The 22220-nt window shown below is 33.6% G+C and overlaps 1 protein-coding gene across 7 annotated transcripts in view; it reads right to left on the bottom strand.

Annotated features, from left to right (window-relative positions):
- Nucleotides 1-22220, bottom strand: part of LOC145313402 (uncharacterized) — a 152686-nt gene that overhangs the window by 97669 nt on the left and 32797 nt on the right. The gene's annotated exons all lie outside the window — the stretch shown is intronic.

The following is a 22220-nucleotide window of genomic DNA, read 5'->3' on the forward strand; positions in this document are numbered from 1 at the left end:
CTAAAAGCCTGCCAAAGTTTTAGTTCATGTGAAAATGTGAATTTAAAATCAATTCGTGACATTTTTAGTGAGGTCAAGGACCAATCTGACCTAATAAAAAGTCTAAAACCTGCCGTGGAGACTAGTGAGTTGCGCGAGTTCAAGCGTGATTTGGATGAAGCTAGTGAACAGAAAACTGTTGCAGATAAAGTTTATGCGTCGTTGGAGCAGTGTACAAAAATTCTGTACTGGCTTGACAATGATTCAGACGACGCGAGGTCAAGCACTGTCGCCAGGAACCTCGACGTCATTGAGAAGGTGAAGATGGACATGGGAGTGCTTAAAATTTCCATGGAGTTGCGCCAAGAAGTACGTGATATGTACCAAAGGCTTAGAGAGATGGAACGTCGTTCATCTAACTTGGATGAGAGTGGGACACCTGCCATACTCTCCAGAAGTATGTCTGCCGTGGATATTCGGAGTTCCAAACCGCAGTATGGGCGCTGGGACAACAGTTTGCTGCCGTCCTTCGACGGTACTGACACGGATTACTCCAACTTTAAACAGGTCTTTAAAGATCTATGCGCTGGTTACGGATTTTCTGACCAGAGGTTAAGTCTGATGTTGTGTATGGAGAAGGTGATAACCAACCCGGAGCTACGCAAGCAAGTGTCAGCGATTAGAGATCATAATGAACAATGGTTGTTTCTCGATCAGATGTTTTTATCAAACACCCGCCGGTTCATGAAGATTTTAACTAAGCTGAATAAGATGAAACCTGTAGATAAACCTGTGGACGTGGTTAGTGCAATTGCTACCTTCAAGAGCACAATGCAGGAAGTAGAAGCCATCGTTCTGCAGCTAAAGATTACCACCACCTAACTCTTATTCATATTTTCAAAGACAAGTGCCCAGATGGCCTGAGAGAGAAAATTATGATGGAGCTAGGTAGCATGAACCAACCAAACATCCAGAAGATTGTAGAACTGCTGGAGAGGACCAGGGGAGCAATGTTGGCCGGTGATATGTCCTATGACACTAGCGCCGGCAAGAGAAATCGGGACAGAGCTGCCGCCGCGCAAGTATCTGGCCGCAGCGACAATAAGAATGGAAAGGCTGGAAAGGACAAGGCTTCCAAGTGGAACAGTACATGTCCTGTTGAAAGCTGCAAGGAGAAACACCCGTTTTTCCGTTGCCTCACGTTTAAGAAGATGGATGTGGTTGACCGAAAGAAAGTTGTCCAGCAGAAAAAGTTGTGTGAACTCTGCCTGTGTGATGGCCATGCTGCTGACAAGTGTAATAAATCGGATAAGCTTGGTGTTTGTGGCACCAACAATTGCGACAGATATCATAGTAGGCTGATCCATGAGGCTAGTGCTGGTGTGAATACAGTCTACAAGTCAAGTTCTGCACCCAGCCCCTGTACCTTCTTACTTCAGTTAGTTCCTGTTGTAGCACCTGGCGGCGGCACCTGCCACGCCACTGTCATGTTTGACTCTGGTGCAAATTTGCCACTTGTGTCTGAGAAGTTATCCAACAAGTTGAAGCTAAAATCTACCGGCAGATATACAACTATTTCTGTAGCTGACGGCAGTGAGACTTCCTGCCGCAATGTTGTGTTTTATCTGAAGGATAGGGACGGTAATTTGAGGGAGTTTGAGGCAGCTGTCATGCCTACCCTCGGCGGGGCCAACGAGATGCGCTCGGTCCACCCCGAAACTGCCGCCGAAATATTTAAGATGCCGCCAGAAAGATTTACATATATTAGTGGAGGCTTAGATATCATCATTGGAAATACACATCCTGACGTGTTTCCATCAACCTACCAGAAAGTGGGCCAGTCTATGTTGTGGCGAACCATTTTTGGTAGTGGTTTTATCTGTACAAGTGCTGACGGTGGAGCTGGAGACCAAAAGTCGGCATATAAGGCTGTTAGTGTCAGTGGAGGCACCTTGCCAGACTTTTTGACGTCTGAATCGTTTGGCGTACAGCCGCGGCACTTTGTCCAGGATGTACTGCCTGTCAAGAGTGCAAGGCTATGGCCGACGGCACTACCTGGGACCAGCGTGAGAGGCAGAGAATAATTGAGGCAGGTTTAACACTAGACTTGCAATCCAACAAGTGGACAGGTCAATATGCTTACATTGAAGATCCTCACACTTTGCCCTACAATGAGAGTTTAGCCCGCAAAATTGCTGAAAAGGATCGTGCCAAGATGGTCAAAGAAGGTACCTATGATATGTATGTGCAGGTATTCAATGACGCCATATCCAGAGGCGTGTTTCAAAAAGCAACGCCTGAAGAATTGCAGTATGAAGGACCTAAGTCTTGTTCATCAATAGTGGTTGCTTTCAAGGAGATTGTGTGCAAATAGTTCTCTGACGTTCAAGGGTACCAGTTTTAATCACATAATGCTGGGAGGCCCGCCGCCAATGCAGAAGATTTTTTATCATTTGTTGCTTTTCCGCGGTTACAAGGTTGGTTTAACCGCGGACATTTCCAAGTTTTATAACTCCATCCTGGCCACAGAGTTCGACAGCCAGATGAAGAGAGTTTTATTTTCCCCGACGCCAGACGGTCCACTTGAAATTTACCTGACTAAAGTTGTGAATTTTGGTGAGTTGGCTGCGGGAAATTTGGCAGTTACAGCCCTGAAGTTGACGTCCCGCCTGTTCGGCGGAAAGAGTGAAGCAGAGGTCAAGGAGATGTATGGAGAGGGTAAGATTAATGGTAGTGAAATTGTTGCAAAACCTGAATTATGGAAGGAGCCACAAATACCTACCTACCCCGAGGAAGATTTCAAATTACCTCAGATTCCAGTTGCAGTCAAGCTTGAGAAGCACAGCTTCATAGATGATGTTATTTCGGGAGCAGGATCTGTGCCAGAAGCCAAGGAGATGATGAAAGAAGCCGACAGAATTATCAGCAAAGGTAGTTTTTCCTTCAAACAAGTCATTTATTCTGGTGATGATTGCCAGCCAACCAAGGTTCTTGGGCTGATATGGAAGCCAGCCACTGATGTGTTATCCATCGCCACGAGAGTCAACCAAGATGGTAAAGTCAAGGGAAAGAAGGTGAAAGAGGATGCTGATTTGTACAACCTCCAGGACGCCTTGGACGAGAATCTGACAAAGAAGATGGTCCACAGGTTCGCCGCCCAGACCTTCGACCCGCTCAGGCTTTGCAGCCCTATCCTGTTGAGAATTAAACTTGTCCTGCGGAAAACATGTTTGCTGAATTTGGGCTGGCAAGATTTCATTCCAAAAAGTCTACGGGATGAACTTGTTAAGTCACTGGAGGACAGAGCTGAGGTCGCTAAATTGGAGTTTGACCGTTGTGTGGTCCCTAGGAACCAACTGGCCCACAGTGGGATCTTTTGAAAAAAATCGGGACATCCAAAAAATTTAAAATTGACTTTTATCTATCCTAGGAATTAATAATGGCTGTAAGTAGACAGCTAGAAAAGAAATTTTAAAAAAATATTCATTTTTGGCGGATTTATGCCATTTTTAAAAAAGGTAGTGAAAAATTTCTTTTCAGTTTTGATGATTTTCCAGATTTTTTTACACAATTTTTTCAAAGCAACAAAAAATACATTTATGTTCATCTTATGAAAATAATTTTTGATTGAGGTACTTTTCAGATACCTGTACCAATGTCTAATTAAAGAAAAAAATTTAAAAAATATTTTTTTGGTGGTGTAAATTGACAGTTTGTGAGAAAATTTCACCAAAAATATTAAGATTTTTAACCCCAAAAAATCAGTTTTCTCCATTTTACACAAAAACGGACAGGAGGCCCCGGGTTTTGCAATAATAATATCAATATACAACATGTATTGTGTATTAAACAGTTTTCACAACCTGGGGCCTCTTGTCCGTTTTTGAGTAATTGAGCATTTTACATTGCATGGTTTGAACAATTTTGTTCTTGTTAATTTCAAATTTTCCCCCGTTAGAGGGGGAAGGAGTCATTTTAGAGCCCAAAGTCATCTCTGCAATGTTTTCTAACTTTTTGAGGCGGAACTTTCTTTACTTCTGCATTATTTGCCTCCGGCCAACCGTTACCCCGTTATTTGCCGCCGTTGGCGAGATTTTTAACGATTTTTGCAGTTCTCGCGGTTTTAATGGACATTTAAGGGTTAAAGGAGTCGTTAAATAAAAATGACTTATAAATACTTTTATTTTAGCAATTAAATTTGCTAAATTTCATGTGTTCTAAAAAAATTTGTATTTCTAACTGGTTTTGGTCCAGCAGAAATTCAAATGTGCGAATTAATTATAATATTGCAAAAACATTATATACGCATCAGAGAGAGAGAGGGAAATATACGTTTGAGAGAGAATATAATATTAGTAATTATGTTTATATTCTTATACAAACTTTAAATGAAGATAGCTAGACTTAGAATAAAGGTATTAACACAAAATCAAAAGTGTTTTGAAAATTATGTTATTGTTGTTTATATCTGTAAAAAAAAAACATTTAAAAACATGCCTTATAAGTGTCCTATTTTACTTATACTGGACCTACCTAAAAATGCCGGGACTCGAACTGGGTGCACCTGACGCTATATTCATGTTCACAAACATTGTTTGCATTGAAGAAATATTTACATAGACGTTGATTTTGTTAAAATATTCCTATCTTAACTAAAGTTATGAAGTTTTATAGATTTTTTAAAAATAGGGTAGCTTCGCTCCTCCAAAACAGCAAGACGTACATACCAAATGCACATTAGAAGTTAACAGGAGCAAAATTTATGTTATTTTTGAGTTAAAGCAAAAGAAATTACATCATTTCGTCAAATACAAGCTTTTTCATTGATGTTTACTTTTGTCTACCCTTAATGTCCCGTTTTTTGGCAAAAGATCCCACTGTGTGGCCTTCCATCCTTGATGATGTTTTCGGATGGGTCATCAGAGGCCTATGCATGTATGGCATATTTGAGGTGGCCAACTAGGCAAGGGTTTGAAACGTTCCTGCTAGCCACCAAGTCAAGAGTTGCGCCGGTCAAGACTGAATCAATTCCACGCCTTGAATTGATGGGTTGCCAGATGTCCACCAGGTTGTCAAAGTCCATCAGAGATGCCCTGCCCTTTGATGTTATCAGAGTGATGTACTTTACTGATTCATCGTGTGTTTTATCACAAATTGTTTCCAACAGTGCCATGTTGAACACATTTAATTCTCATCGCATTGGAGAAATCCAATCTGCAACCAACAAGGATGACTGGAGGTGGGTTCCTGGGACACACAATGTTGCAGATTTGGGCACCAGAAGCACCTGCAAGGTATCAGATTTAGGACCAGGTTCCAGGTACAGATTGGGCCCAGAATGGTTGCGCCAGGATGAAAGTGCGTGGCCGGTGAAAACTGCCGAGCAAGTCAAGCAGGATTTACCGCCGGAGGAGTTGAATACCAAAATGGTTAAGTTATGTTCAATGAAAGTTGCCGGAGAAGCCGCTGAAGATGTCTTTAGGTTTAAGCACAGGAGATCATTTGGACAGGCCAAACGTATTATGGCAGCTGTCCTGCAAGTATCGAACACCTGGTTGAAGAAGCTAAAGAGCAGACAAGAAGGCAAGACTACAGCCGCTGGTAGTCATGTAGCAGCCGCAGATTCTGTGTACAAGCCATCTTTGTACAATTTTATGTCGGCAGCGGAACTTTTCATTGTGTCACGTAGCCAACAGGATGAGTGGATAAATGACGCTAAAGGCAATTATTCGTCATTGAATCCGTTAGTGCATGAAGTATCATTGACCTGGCCTGTCATTGGTCCCGGAGGTAATTATGTGACCAGGGAGATGAAAATCCTAAAAATGGTTGGTCGTGGCGAGCCCGTCATTGACGCCATTACTGGTGGCCGTAAAATGCTTTTTGAAGACATGCCAGGTTTAGTAATTTTGGAGCCTGGTAATTGGTTAGCTTCTATCGTTATGAGAGAGGCGCATGTTGAGCTTCATTCTGGTGTCCGTGGAACTTTAGCTGAGAGCCGCCGTTGGTGCTGGATTGTGAAGGCAAGGAGGTTGTCCATCATGGAGGTGAAGAAGTGTTGGCCCTGCAGTGTTGAGAGGGCCAAGGAATGTCGTACTACCATGAAGGATGTGTTACCTGACAAGTTGGTTCCGAGCAGGCTATTTGAAGCTGTGCAAGTTGACCTTATGGGTCCGCTGGTTACGAGGAGAGCTACCGCCAAAACGAGGAGTCAGACAGCAACGAAGAAGGTGTGGGTGTTCGTGGTAGTCTGCGGGTTCTCAGGGGCGCTATGGCTGGATGCCTTGGAGAAGTATGATACCAGCAGTATCCTGTTGTCCCTGCGCAAGTTGGAGGCTGTTCATTGTCTGCCAAAGGTTATAGTAAGCGACATGGGCACACAACCCCTGGCCAGCTGCTGGGAAATGTAGACCGCCAGCCGTTGTGCAATGTGGCGATGAAACCGGAGGACCAAATTTCCTCCAGGTTGAAGTTGTTAGAAGATTTGTCTGCCCAGTTTTGGACTTCCTACCGCCAGGAGATTTTGCCGAAGATTTTAAGGATGTCCAAGTGGAAAGAAGAAATGGCAGAGCCGCTAGCTGACGGAGATATAGTGCTGGTTACGAGTACCAATCCGCTGATGAGATGTTTGCGGATGGGCCGTGTGACGAGGATTGAGGATGGGAGAAAGACTGCAAGAGTCTTGTTCAGGCTGACAGATAAATCTCCCCTGGAAGAACATGCTGTATCAGTTAGGCAGTTATTAAAAATTATGATTAATAATTGATTCTTATTTTATGGAAATTGAGATTTTTTTTAGTAAAAAAAAGCCACATTTTCATATGCCTATTTTTATGCCTAAAATAAGAATCAACCGAAATGCGATTAATTTTTATTCTATTTCATATGCTCAAATTTAATTTTATTGAGTTTAATTTCTTTTCAAAAGTACAATGCATTATAAAACTTACCTGAAAAGTTTACCAAAAAGGAATAAATGTGTCGAGGTTGCGTGATTCGATATTTATTCTAAGAAAAAAATCAAGTATTTTTTTAGCAGATTTTTTTAAAATTACATATGAATTTCAATCAAGTAAAACATTTTTATTCAGATCAAGGAATGATTGAAAATTCATATTTAAAGTCTCATATTTTTTACAAAGAAAAATTGGTATTTTTTTTTCATAATTTCGATGAAAATTCTAACGAAGATATTATTATTATTTTGCTATTATTTAAGTATTGAAAAGTTTTATTGTTGATTAAGATAGTTACAGTTCTTATTCATTAAGTTTGAAAACTTTCTGCCCAAGGATTTTGAAATATTTTTTCTTACTACTCTTTTTGATGCTTAACAAATTTAGTTTTAAGTACCTATAAATCTTAATTTTCTTGTCTAAGATTTATTTCGTTTTATTTTAACATTATTTGTTTACATTTCAACCTGATTTCATAGGTACTTATTGATTTATTAATAATGATTTATTACCTATTGATTATGAAATGATTATTAATTAGTATAAGTTGTTATATTTACAACATCATGATTAATAGGATTATACATTTTAGGATCTTGTGAGTGTCATGTGCCTGGAATATTGTATGGTACAAACCAATCCCCATCCTTCTATCCTAAAATGTGAGGTATTATGAGTCCTAGTGAGGAGTATAATATTGTGTATGCATTTCACGGGGTTTCATTTAGTTAGGAGCAAAAATTGTCATGTTTTTCGGGATGTGGCCATTCTCATGTGATTATGGTGAGTTGAGTTTAGTGAGAAATGTTGCTAGTGCTCAGCGCAAAAAAAACCTTGAATCTCGTTAAGGAAGTTAATTTGACTTTCAAACGGGGGGTGTGTCTTAACCTCTTTTCGAGGAAGCTTTGTGTTTATCAAGATCGAAATTAATTCCTTATCATTATCCCAAATTAAGCGCAAATGTCGTCTTGTTTGACTTTCCTTTCATAAAGTGACGCGGTATGGATTGTTTATATATTTGGATGCGCCCACGTTCGTTACTTTTGAATGAGATATGAGTGTGTGAAGATTTCGGAGAACAAAATTGGGCCTATCATTGGTCTCATAGTGCGTGAACAACCCTAGTATACCAGGGATTTGAAACCATAAGAACTTCAGGTAGAATTTGTTAATTTTATTAAGTGGAATGGTGTATTGATGTACATTGTATTTACATCCTAATGTTGAAACAAAGAATTACACCTTCAATAGATTATATTTAGTGGTTGAAACGTTTGGACACTGAACTTTATGAATCAACCAATCAAAATTTAATGAGAGTCCCCAGAGTTATTAAGCCAACGAATTAGAAAACGTTATTATGAACTTTTGGGACTAGTGTAATAAACAGCCTAAGATTTTATTTTTCCTGAAAAATTGTTTATCAGAATTTCTATTCTCGTCCTTGTAAATATTCTTTTCTCTGATTCACATAAAGTTTTCCTCTCTTTTGATTACAATAAGGTCATCCATTATGGAACTTTACAACACAACAAATTATTGCCTTCAAATTTTTGGTTCAAATAAAAAAACATGATAGATCTCTGATAGCTAAGATAATTTCTATTGTTCCATTGGAATTTGATAAAGGCAACCCTTGCGGGGGAACGACCCACCCGGGAGCCCAACATGCAACCTCAACAATATAAAAATTTAATTGGTCAAATTTAACTTTACTTAACAAAAAAAAATGACCATTGACTATTCTTGTATGGGCTAATCTAATATGAATAAAATTGAAATTGTATGTCTTTACATTTGCCAACAGTTATGAAATTATTTTATCAAATGACACCCCATGATAAATTTAAAAAAAAACATTATTTCAAATTTTATGGAGGTCCCAAACCTTCCGAATCCCACTTTTATGTAAACCAACTGTAGTCAGAGAAAGAGAAAATGAAATGGGTCTCTGTCATAAAAATGAATGTTGCAATTTTCTGGGTGTATTTGGGAAAGTTGTTGAGCTCAGAAAATCACTTTTTGTCAAGTTTTTATTATTATAATTCTTACATTCTACTCTGAGTCATATGAGGATTCTCCTTTTGTACTTTAGTTAAAGTAAATTTGCTAGTATTTTAGATTATAGTCGTATAGAAGCTTCATTTTGTCCTAGCAGAGTGTAATATGTTTGTTTATTTGTTTTGATGCTTATTTGTTTTGAAAGTTTCTAAATTATTGCTAAAAGAGGCTTTTTAAAATTACAGTAAGAGAGTACTCCACCATCTGATGATATATCAAAGAAACTTATTTTGTTGTATCTTAAGATTTTGAAGAAAACTAATTTTTGTTTGAGTATGTGTTTGTCACATGAAACAGAACCTAAATAAAATCAACGATCTTAAAGGACAGGGTGATATGGAGAAAAAATAATAGGGCTATATTTATTTTTTAAAATTCCATGCTTAATTGATACTTTTTACAATGTATGTTAAGTTAAAACAATGACAGAATGACAAAACTCCATATAATTCTGCAGTTTTTTTTTAGATATAAACAAAATTAATAATGTTGAAATAGTTTGCATTGATAAATTTTATGAATAAATCCAAAATTGTTATTGTATATTGCTTTACAGGGTGATACAACTGTAACTTACCATCTTGTACTGCTTGTACATAGCTTGACAAAAATATAAACTCAACACCCTGTACTACATGTACATAGAGTTGAGTGTTGACACTTGCTTGACAGAAAAATAAAATTACCACCATGTACTACATGTACATAGAGTTGAGTGTTGACACTTGCTTAACAGAAATATAAACTTACCACCCTGTACTACATGTACATAGAGTTGAGTGTTGACACTTGCTTGACACAAATATAAACTTAGCACCCTGTACTCTACATGTACATAGAGTTGAGTGTTGACACTTGCTGGACATAAATAAAAAACAGAGTTTATTTTCTTCCTTTCAACTCTGATTACTCTTGCTTCAAGAAGATCTTGTAAAATAGTGGAGATTTTCTAAAATTTATTTTTAAAAAATCAACATAGGTTAATAAATAATAAATACTGATGAAAATAAGCTAAATCAGAATCCTTTAATTGTAAAGGCTTATTGTTAATAGGTCATGTAGCTACCAAATTTTGATTTAATACTAATTCCATGGTTTTAGTTATAAAAGTTGTCTCAATCCTATGTATATAAGTTTAGTTTATTAATCTTTTAACATTTCCATAATCCAATTTGTGATGGATTAATTTTCTTGTTTACAATTATGGCCATGTTAAAAAAATATATATAAATAATCTACTTAAATAAAAAATCACTTTTTAAAATTAAACTTAACTGTTGAACAATCCTGTTTATGGTTTTATTATTACTAAGGCCATGTTTAGGCACAAATAAAGGATATCTCACTACTCTGAACTAAACAAAGATACCTTTTCCATCTGTCTTAAGATTAGACCTAAGCCTGTGACTCTTATTCAAGTTTGATTATGGTTTAAAAGCGTTTAGAAATATAGCTGTTCAATAATTAAATAATATTTCTTAAATTATTGATCAATTCGTTATCATTAATTTCCTTTACAAAGAATACATTATTTGTAAATACTTTTTATGCTTTTTGTATAAATGATATAATATGTAAATATATTCTTTTTATTCCAGTGTATCTAACAATAAGCTATGGTGGTATAATAATATCTTTACAGTGTGTAGCTGAGCAATGATGTATGTAATAATCCTAAAGGATTCAATATTATCATAAATGCTCCTCCTTCAATAAAAGGATATTTCTGGATATACTTGTAGAGAAAATAATAAATACATTTTCTTTTTTTTATTTAGATACTTTTTATCATTATTATTTATGTTTTAGTTACGAGAAATAAAAATTCTTCAGCTTCCTTTAAAAGGTTATTTATATTTTATTATTATGATATCAAAATGATAATGATTGTTAAGAATAAAGATGATTAGGGCATAGTAAATATGATTCCAATTGATTAATCATTTTATTTTCCAATTTGCTTCAGTAAATTATTTTTAAAAGTGTATAAGGTGACAAACTCTTTGTCCTCTGTACGAGGAATTGTAAGAACCTTGAAATACTTAAAGAATAATATCAGAATGTTAGTAATCTATTAAACATTCTAAGGTTTTTTTTTCTATGACAGAATTGCATTCATTTTTGGTCACATTCATTGTATTTGTGCATATTATCCGCTTGTATGCAGGATAGTAAAAAGACTGCTTTTGTGGACTATGTAAAAACCTAGTAAATTAGAAATAGCATTATATAATTGAACTACAAGTTAGAGAAACAATTTCATCTTTAGTGTTAATTGCAAGCAATTGTTTGCACCATGATAACAAATAAGTGGTTCTCAGAATATGTCTGTTGAATGAGGATGACTTATTTATGAACACAGTAATAGTGTCTGACTGATTATGACGTAACAAAAAAAAAATTAGCCAATGAGAGGCCGTTATTGACCAATGGTAAAATTTATAATGGCCTCTCATTGGCTAATTTTTTTTGTTACGTCATAATCAGTCAGACACTATTACTGTGTTCCTTATTTATATCATATTTTTAAAGGATTAGTTGGAAAATTGATATGTACTATTTAGACCTATCAGGTGTTATAGGGGGTAGAATAATGAGTAACTTAATAATATTCAAACAGAATCAGAAGAATAATGCATTTTTTGTTCTTTTTTTTACTAACCTCCCCCTTTCCCCCCCCCCCCCAATCTTTTTACTGCCGGACTTATTAATATTAGATGTAACATCCTCCCCCCCCCCCCTTCTTTTCTATGTCTTTTTCTAAACTCTGTTGTATAATGATACTATATAAAACCTACATAAGATTTATGGTTTAATATTTGTATTTAAAGTAATATTAGAATTCTAATAGAAGAAATTAAATATATATATATACCAAGGTTAGGCAATAACAGGGCTACCAAATTTAAAGTTTATATTTTATTACTTTCAAAAAAATAACTAAAATAACTAGAAGTATAGCCAGTATTTGCTGAATTAAAATATTTAGATAAAAAATGTAAAGAAACTTAAATCTTAATTACACTTTACTTGCATTCCAATTTGTAATAAATAATAATAAAAGTGATGATCCTATATAATCCTATAATAATCCTATTAAAGTTGGCATCTCTGAAAAGGCAACATTTGTTCCTTATACCTTTTCTTCCTAGCTATTCTTGGGGTTCTCATAAGCCTTTAAAATTGTTCTTCAAAATAACTTTTTTCCCCTAAAATTATTTAAATTTTTATATTATAAAAAAATTTGAATTGATATTTCATAGGTTATGTGCTGTGAAGCCCATACAGGACTTAAAACTATTGTTACATGCTAAGCTTTAGTCCAAAAGTTACAAAGTATTTTCTTTTGATTTTTAAAAAAAAGGAATCCTTTTCTTATTGTATGACTCTAATGATAATTTTAACAGTCAACATTTCCTACAAATTTAAACAAAACTTCTTTATGCTATTTTGAGATTTAAAGGTTTTGGTACAAATCAGACTTTTAGTGGTCAAGGCATGTCACAGAACAACTGATAGTTTAAAACCTGTGACTTGTTGAGTAAATAAAACCTAATATTGTGGAGCACCTCTCTAGCTGGGAATGATTTAATAGATGGCGCCAGATTTATTTTATTGCAAATACAATGGCCTCCTTCTTTAAAAATGGGTTTACACTGAACAAGGATGAAAATATCCATAATAGTAAATACAATATCCTCCTTCTTTAATATTGGGTTTACACTGAACAAGGATGATAATATCCATAATAGTAAATACAATATCCTCCTTCTTTAATATTGGGTTTACACTGAACAAGGATGAAAATATCCATAATAGTAAATACAATATCCTCCTTCTTTAATATTGGGTTTACACTGAACAAGGATGATAATATCCATAATAGTAAATACAATATCCTCCTTCTTTAATATTGGGTTTACACTGAACAAGGATGAAAATATCCATAATAGTAAATACAATATCCTCCTTCTTTAATATTGGGTTTACACTGAACAAGGATGATAATATCCATAATAGTAAATACAATATCCTCCTTCTTTAATATTGGGTTTACACTGAACAAGGATGAAAATATCCATAATAGTAAATACAATATCCTCCTTCTTTAATATTGGGTTTACACTGAACAAGGATGATAATATCCATAATAGTAAATACAATATCCTCCTTCTTTAATATTGGGTTTACACTAAACAAGGATGAAAATATCCATAATAGTAAATACAATATCCTCCTTCCTTAATATTGGGTTTACACTGAACAAGGATGATAATATCCATAATAGTAAATACAATATCCTCCTTCTTTAATATTGGGTTTACACTGAACAAATATCCATACTAGTAAATACAATATCCTCCTTCTTTAATATTAGGTTTACACTGAACAAGGATGATAATATCAATACTAGTAAATACAATATCCTCCTTCTTTAATATTGGGTTTACACTGAACAAGGATGAAAATATCCATAATAGTAAATACAATATCCTCCTTCTTTAATATTGGGTTTACACTGAACAAGGATGAAAATATCCATAATAGTAAATACAGTGTTTTTTTTTATGAGCACTTTTTTGAAAGCAATTTTACCCCACTTATAGTTATCAGAATTTAATGATTAATGGCTTATTTTCTTCGTTTTTTAAGGGAAATTATGAAACAACCAAAAAAAATTACAGTTTTTGTTGAAAAAGTACAGTAAAGTTGAAAATTAAAAACTTAGGTGACAACATCTAAAAATGGTTTTAGCGCATTTTTCTTATGCTCAAAATTGGATTTTCAGTAGTCGACTTTGGGGGGCCAGTACTTTCTCCCTGATTGAGATATGGCCTTCAAACTTTGACCTATTCTAGTACATGTCCCCAATAGTATCTGTATAAATTTATAGCTCTATATCTCAATTTTGAAGCGTTTTGCAGCCATTCTTGCAAAAGGTAGAATATTTGAACATAAGAAAAATGCGCTAAAACCATTTTTAGATGTTGACACCTAAGTTTTTAATTTTCAACTTTACTGTACTTTTTCAACAAAAACTGTAATTTTTTTTGGTTGTTTCATAATTTCTCTTAAAAAACGAAGAAAATAAGCCATTAATCATTAAATTCTGATAACTATAAGTGGGGTAAAATTGCTTTCAAAAAAGTGCTCATAAAAAAAACACACTGTACAATATCCTCCTTCTTTAATATTGGGTTTACACTGAACAAGTATGGTAATATCCATACTAGTAAATACAATATCCCCCTTTTATTAGGTTTACGCTGAACAAGTATAATAATATCAATGCTAGTAAATACAATATCCACCTTCTTTAAAAATGGGTTTACACTTAAAAGGATGATCATATCCAAAAAATTTACAAAAGTCCATTAAAAAAAAGAGAAATTGTGTAGGGGATGCTAAGCTTTTGACTTTTCTTCTTGCATGAATATGTTTAAACGTTTTATTGTCTGAAGTAATGTACTTAAATTTAAATGGTTTCTATACATTGTATATAAGTATATATATTAAAGACCAAAGGAAAAAAGTGGGTCAAATAGAATCGTTATTACTCTCTAAGTATTCTATACTAGCGGGGCTCGGCAGTCACAGGGAAATCGGTGTTTTGCAACTTAAAAAACCAGCTGGATGTCTGAAGCTATGCACCTCAATTTATGAAACTTGTAATAATGCTATAAATATAGTTGTATTCATAAAAATTTAAGTATTTCATATATTTTGTTTAACTAAATAATAACTCTGAAAACTTTCTTTGTGTTATTAGTTGTTTTGCTTATGTCAAAGTATATGTTATAACATTAAAATTAATAGAGCTTTCAGATTTTTGTTGTATATAAATAACATTGCAAATAAAGGTTTGTTTACTTAACATATATATAAATATATAATAGCAAATATAATACTAATATTAGAAGTAAAAGTGGGAATGCAAATAAATATATATTTAGGTAATGTTTAGTTCATTAAATGAATAGTTTTCTGTTTCTATTTTGAAATGAATGTGTGAATTTATGTCTTTATTACTTTCAGGTTCTGCCCAAAAGCCTTTAACTTGCACCAGACCAATAATAAGCTTTCCTTAAGATTGTGGACCGATCGGTTCAACAGTTTTCGAGATATAAACATACATACAAATCCAGATTAATTGATACCTCTTTTGCTTCTTATACTTTTGTTATATTTCTATTTCTAAAGTCCTCTAGTTGCTTTAAAAATGTTTTGTAAAAATCTAATTTAAGAAAAAATTTGTCTATTTTAAGATGAGCTGTTTCTTATTCATGTTTTTACGATACTGGTGCCGTCTAGAGAAATTTTAAAAATATATTTTGGTATTTTTGGCAATTTCTCTTGGGAGGGTGATGGTACTCTCCCCCAAAATAGTTTAAACCTTCCCATGACCTATGAGAAGCTGCCGTGTAAAGGAGAACCATATGGGTTCATTGGTTAGTGAGAACCTTCGGTACAGAAAGACAGTCAGAAATCCTGTTACTTTTATTTAAGGATTGCTACCTAGGTTTTACTGATATTGCATAAAAAATATGTGCACCCAATTTGAATGGAAATCATCAAGGATGCAAATATACTCATTGATAATTATTTGATACAAGTATGGCAGACATTGTTTCCTACATGTAATCCAACAGGCTGTTCTATCTTCACGCAAAGTACAACCGCTTTGGGTGGAGGGGGGGGGGGGGGGGTGGAAAGAGACCAAATTTTTTTTGGGGGGGGGGGGGTGTAATAACCGGTAAATAAGAAAGAGGAAAGAAGGAGAGAGAGTCGGAGATATATATTTGCTCATCAAAAAGCAACGGAGACAACCAGTGTGGTTCTCCGGGAAGAATATAAACAGCTCAACTTTCTTCCTCCCCTACTTTCCATCCCCCCCCCCTCCCTTCCTGTCACCCAATATCCGCGATATCTCTGGTAAAGTTTGCAATAAGGTTTTATCCGTTTAATGATGTCCATACCTCTCACTTACTATACCAATACTACAGCCCCACCCCCTCCTCCCACACCCCACTTAGAAAACATTTTCTCTCCGTCTGTGTGATCTCTTTAAGTCTGGATTATGCTTAGTTTGTCGGAGAATCACACCCTTTATATTTGTAACACACAAAAGATTATCATTTTATTGGTGTTTTGGTAATTTAAATGAGCTTTATTTTTTAGTTATGCTTGTTTGAAAATATATTTTAATTATTCATACCTAAAACCTGTTTGGTATGGAAAAGTATTCCATTTTTTTTGCAATGAAATAAAGCAAACACAATTGAGGCTGAATTAAGCTGAATTATTTAAGTTTTAGCCAATAAAATAAAAGGTAAATCCTTACACAATTTTTATTCGCCCCTAGCTCGTAGTGATTAGCTCTAGGGCCATTATTTTTTTCCTACCAACTCCCAAAAAGGGTATTAGACCTTTAAATTTTATTTGCAGCTTCTCTGTAAAGAAGAACTAAAACGAACCAATTGTTAAAAGGTATATTTCAATAATAGAATACACATTATATCATTCTACTTTTATATAATGATATTAAAAATAAAATAGTGCAAACTTAATTGCTAGATATCTTTATTTATATTTAATTTAAAGATAATTATCAAAACTTTAGTTTCAAATAAATTTTTAAATTCAAAACACAATATACAGACAAATTTTAGCAGCATATTTGTATAAGTGAAAATTGTAATAAAGTGCATTTACAACGAATCTAATGTTATGGACGTTGAGCTAACTAAATAACATAAATAAGTTTAGAACTGAATAATCAGAAAATAAATGTATAAAAGTCAAAGCAAAATTGAGAAAAACTGCTTAAACACAGGATAATGTCTAAGGACATACTTACATAACCAAGGAATTGATTATAGAGATACTTTGCTTATAGCATTATACTTTGTTGTCCTAGGAATAAATATTCCAATAATCAGAACAATCAAATAATTTCATCATATGAAAATTTATTGTTAGAAAAGTAAAAAATCAACAAGTTTGAAATGGACGTAAGGACATTCTAGTAACAATTATTTAGTGGTTACGCTTTCTAAATTAAACCTCTCTGTTATAGGAATCATCATGCAAAGTTTGAAATTGATAGGACAATTTTAACCTGTTTAAATTAACGAAAAGAACTAACCGTTCCAGACGGACGGACCGACCCTAATTATAGAAAAGCTTCGCCTTTAAAAAGAAATAGTATAAATATTTGATTTGTTATGAAAACTGACAATATAAAACTCGGAATAAAACATAGCAGAAAGAACAACATATCTATCTAGTATACAATGTGGTCCTAAGCAGTTGTAGAATTTGTTCTTTTTCTCAAATTTAAATAGTTGCTTTTATACCTTAGATGATTTTTATAAATTCTATCTTCATAAAAGCTATCATACAAAACCTTTAGAGAAGCTTAAATTTTTAACATTTAGACTATTTTTGTTCAAGGTTTAAAGATTTGATATATGTATCAATTTTTAATGTTTAGTTATTTTCATATATAAATTGTTAATAAATAAGACAATTGACGATAAATTGATATACATCTCCAATTATGATAAAAAATCACCCCTTCTGTAGATTACTGGTTAAAAAAACCAGACGCTGCTCGTTCAAAAAGTACCTTAAACTTTTGAGCCAATAAATAAGACATCACAGATATAAAACTTTGAATACCAGTGTAATTTACAGTCTATTAGTCCCTTCCTGCCAGGGAAAATCCTTTTGAAAATTTAGATAATTTATTTGTTAAACTTCGACTTTTAACAAGAAGTATCTTAATGTAATAAATACTATAAATCAGTAAAATTTTGTCCATATTTTATATTTAATTTTAATTTTACAGGATATTGAGCTTAAATCAAACTTGTTAATATCCACTATACCATGTAGTACAACAGTACTTTGTAGAATTTTATATTTATACTACAACAACATAAATTTAGATTAGAAAAAGAAATAAAAACCTTGTATGCCTCCCATAGACGTCCAAGGGGGGGGGGGGGTAATGGGGCGATTACCCACCCCCAAACGATTTTGGGGGTGACGTAGGCACCCCCAAAATTTTTACCCCTACCCTGGGGGTGCCGTAGGCACCCCCAACCATTTAGGAGGGGGTATTTACCCCCCCAAACAATTTTAAAGGGGTAAATACCCCCCCAAAATTTTTACCCCGGGGGTAAATTTTGGGGGGGGGGTAAACTAAATTTACCCCTGCTAACAGATTTCAGGGGGGGTAATTACCCCCCCCCCCAAGCAAATTTTACCCCCGGGGTAAAAATTTTGGGGGGGGTAAAAAAAATTTGCGGCGTGCTTCGCGCGCCATTTTACCCCCCCCCAAAAACGAATTACCCCCCCTTCAAAAATTTTTACCCCCCCCCCAAAAATAATAAGCTTGGACGCCCCTGATGCCTCCTTCTCTTTATGTTTCTAACATATAAATCTATTGTTATAAGTGTACATTAAGAGTATTTATGTTTCTGTGCATCGTTGGAGCTAATCTCAATAGAGATTTAGATTTTACGATTATTTTCCTTTTAGAAGATTTATTAATACTTCTTTCAAAGAGTTTTACAGCATAAAGTATTTTAGAAAACATAAAAACAGTATAAACTTAAAAGAATAAGTTGAAAGATTTTTTTTTATTTCTCATAACAACTTATCTTTTTTGAGCTCTTAAGGAAGTATTTTAGACAAGAATTTTTGGGAATATTCCCTTTCGTAACTTCGTCGTATTTTTAAGATGGCTTTTTATAGGTTATTTTAGGTTAGGTTAGGTGATTGCCCAACAGGGTTAGGTAATTGGCCCCGTAGGGGCTAAAAATAGGAGAAAAGCTACTGTGAAAAATACGAAGAATCGCCCCATAAGGTGCGATGTTTTTGACCTTAATAAAGTAATTGAAATGCCCAAAGAATGAAATGTATTTTTCTACAGAGATCCCCCTAAGTGCGTTGTCAAATATAAGGGAGGTGGGGGTAAGTTTTTCGTTTTTTTGTTTATTAGGCTTCTTTGATAGGCCATATTTGGTACTAGGTAGCCATACACCGCAGGGGTAGGGCACTGCAGCTATAGACCCCCTCCCCGGGGTTAGGAATAGAGAAAAAAAATCTACCCTTTTTTATTTTACATTTATTTTAAACAATTTGTAGGAAAACCAATAGATATTTTTATAAAATACTTATGATAAATTGTATTTAAGAAATAATTATGAATGCATATATAAAAAATACCCTAAATTCTTGTAATTATTTATAATTGTGTAATAACATTAAAATTAACAGGTTTAGTTTAATTGAACTAATAGAAACTACTTTGTGGGCTTGAATTACACCCAGATATTAATTTATATTTTGGTTTGAGGTCAACATTTACTTAATATTTTCACACTCTACCTAAATACTATCAAGACTTTGAAGGCAAGTATAAGATAATTACCTTAATAAGAAATTATTTATATATTTTTAAAAAAATTCAAAATATTTAAGTTTTGATATTTATTTCTTTTTCTGGAATTATCATAAACAGCAAGAAATTAGTAGTAGTTTACAATGCAACTTTAACAGAAGTTAATACAGTCACAATTAATTTGGGATAGGAATTAATATCAAGGTTAATAGATTGAGTTAGCAATAATTAACCTTCAAAACCAATTTTAATTTATAGCATTTATTTTATGGTTATAAATTTTTCTCTGGTTTTGTTTAAATTCTTCACAATAGTGGATTTTTTAGTTTTCTTTTACTCTTACTTGTAAGTTTTGAAATAAATTTACATTTAAGTTGCATGCATTTCTCTCAGGTGAGGTTATTCACCTTCTCAGGGAGAATTCTCTTCAGTTCTCTAGCATCATATCTTTCCAGGAAGGGAGGAGACTTTGGGATGCTTGTTGCACTTGTCCCCAAAGTTTTAAAATTATATTTTATTCTTTGGCTCAACAACTTTGGGAGCTTTTATTGAATTTTGATTGGTTGGTTCAATAAGTTGAATGTCAAAACGTTTTAACCACTAACTATAATCTTCAGAAGGAGTAATTTTCTGCATTATCATGCATCGGGGATGTACATAATTTCATCGGCAATTGTCTTATCCCTTTAGGTCCCTGTATCTTTCTCTCTCAACATATTTTTATATTTTCTGTCTATCTGTATTTTCTACTGTTTATATTTTCCATCTTGATTTTCTATCTATTTCTTTTTTCAGGTTAGCTTACATTTTTAGATTTCTTCCTGCTAACTATTTAAATTCATAAAACCTTTCTGATATTATTTATAATTAAAGAAAATATTTTCAGCATGGCTTTGAAATCGATTAATATCCGCTGACTTAGAACCAGATCTCAGCCATACTGAAATATCATATATAGCATCGTATTATACACAATTTCCACGAATTCAAAATCATAGATTCAATGCTAGTTTTGTTAGCCTAGGACTTTGTATCTTCGGGGATAAAAAAAAACTTGTTTTGATCTTATAATTTTTCATAATATCCGCGGAATGCTGTTTAAAATACGATGCGATAAATAACTATTCTACCCTCTGTATTTAACCCTAATATTTATTACTCCAAATATCTTGCGATGCAATGTCACTAATTCTTTATTTGTCTAGCTTTGTTTATCTAACCTCTCTTTGTCTGAATTTCAGTACCTAATATTTCTCTTTCCATCCATCTCTTATCTTATTAGTAGCGAAGCTACTCTATAATACAAAATGTCCGTCCGTCTGTCTGTCTGAGACAGAAGCGGGAAACGTGATTTTCTCGGCTCCAATAAAAGATGAAAGCCTGAAATTTTTAGGGATTAAATATGTTAAAATTTTTCATATTTTCACTAAGTTTAATTATTTAAGATTTGTCAATTAATTAGGGTGCTAGATCGATTCCTACATTTTAAAGTTTTCATGAATTTTTCAACTCCTATTCAAGATAATCTGCTAAAATTTTCAGGAACTAAATACTTTAATATTCTGCAGACCCTTATAAAGTTTTATTGAGATTCGTCAATTGGTTGGGGTGCTATTTCGACTCCTAGATTTTTAAACCTTAAATGATTTTCTCAACTCCTATTCAAGATAGAGGGCTGATATTTTTAGGGATTAAATAAGTTCACAATTTACATATCTCCTCAAAGTTTCATTAAGATTTGCTTATTGGTTGAGGTTTTTTTATGAAACTGCTCTTTAGTTAGTTTTTTTCGGATATCCATCCATAATTTCTTAGCTTTGCTACTTATGGATGTTGTCATTATTGTATTCTTATATCTGTCTACTAAATATTTCTCTCTCTCTCTCTCTCTCTCTCTCTCTCTCTCTCTCTCTCTCTCTCTCTCTCTCTCTCACTCTCTCTCTCTCTCGTTCTCTCTCTCTTAACTCTCTTGGTTTGACCTGATTATTATATGAAAATTTTGATTTTGTGCATCCTAGCTTAATTGCTTTATCCACCAACACAAACTTATTAATCTTTTTATTACAAATAAAAAAGGAAATACTGAAAAAGTAAAAAAAAATTCAAATCCTAAATTTAGGATTAAAATAAACAAATTGGCTTGGCAAACTAAATTATATAAGTCTGGAATTTAAAATAAATAGAAACTTTGAAATACTAACATTTCTGTAAAATATTCTAATTTGAAACCTATTTATTTTTGCTAAAACATAAAGCAAATTTTTCCTAACCATTGCATTTATGCAAGCACTTGTTAACTTGTATTGTACATACAGTGTATTGTGTATATGGTGCTTGAAAAAAATAGGCAGGAAAGCGGAAATAGTGCATTCAAGTTGCTTTAGTTTTGTATGCAAAAGTTTGCAAAAACATTTGTGCAATAACCAACTGTACAGCCTGCAGCCATACCCCCTCCAGCCACTATGGCAACACTTCAAGTGTCTAACAATGATTGTCTGACAATTGTCTATCATTATTACATTTTGTGCAAACTATTTATTCTTTTCTCTTCCTTCTTTTTATTTCTCAAATATTTGTTTTGCAAGAAACATTTTATTTTTTTTGTTTACTCTGGTATCTAAAAAATACTGTTTAATTGTTTGATAGATTTCCTCCTATGATTTTTAAAAAGTATTTCCTAAGTGTTTCTTATATTGCTAACATTATATTTTAATGTAATTTATTCAAATATATTATTACATATATTTGGATATGATGTGTAATAGTTTAAAGTCTCACTTTACATTTGTATAACAGAAAACATACTAAATTAA

The sequence above is a fragment of the Acartia tonsa genome, chromosome 3, assembly GCF_053477335.1.
Source record: "Acartia tonsa isolate MP-2025a chromosome 3, ASM5347733v1, whole genome shotgun sequence".
Classification (NCBI taxonomy): Eukaryota; Metazoa; Arthropoda; class Copepoda; order Calanoida; family Acartiidae; genus Acartia; species Acartia tonsa.